Raw genomic sequence first — 227 nt, 5'->3', positions numbered from 1 at the left:
TTCATGTAATGGGAATGATTATAATAATATGGAAATAATAGCTGTTTTAAATTATTATATTAATTTTTAAGTTATTTTTAACCTGATAATGAAGGGGTGATGTTATGAATCTCTATAGTACACTGGGATGTAAAGTCATGCAATATGTCTTTTTTTCAGCCTTGATTTGTAGCTTTAAGTTTTATTATTGATTTCATTGTTTTTGGATAGAAGCAGACATAAACAAT

General features: G+C 25.6%; 1 protein-coding gene across 1 annotated transcript in view; it reads left to right on the top strand.

Moving 5' to 3' along the window:
* The window catches only part of LOC119581797 (tyrosine-protein phosphatase non-receptor type 11-like), a gene marked incomplete in the record, with an annotated part of 28,940 nt that overhangs the window by 28,265 nt on the left and 448 nt on the right, over window positions 1–227 (top strand).

Source organism: Penaeus monodon, chromosome 15 (assembly GCF_015228065.2).
Source record: "Penaeus monodon isolate SGIC_2016 chromosome 15, NSTDA_Pmon_1, whole genome shotgun sequence".
Taxonomy (NCBI): Eukaryota; Metazoa; Arthropoda; class Malacostraca; order Decapoda; family Penaeidae; genus Penaeus; species Penaeus monodon.
This window is presented reverse-complemented; position numbering and strand designations above follow the sequence as displayed.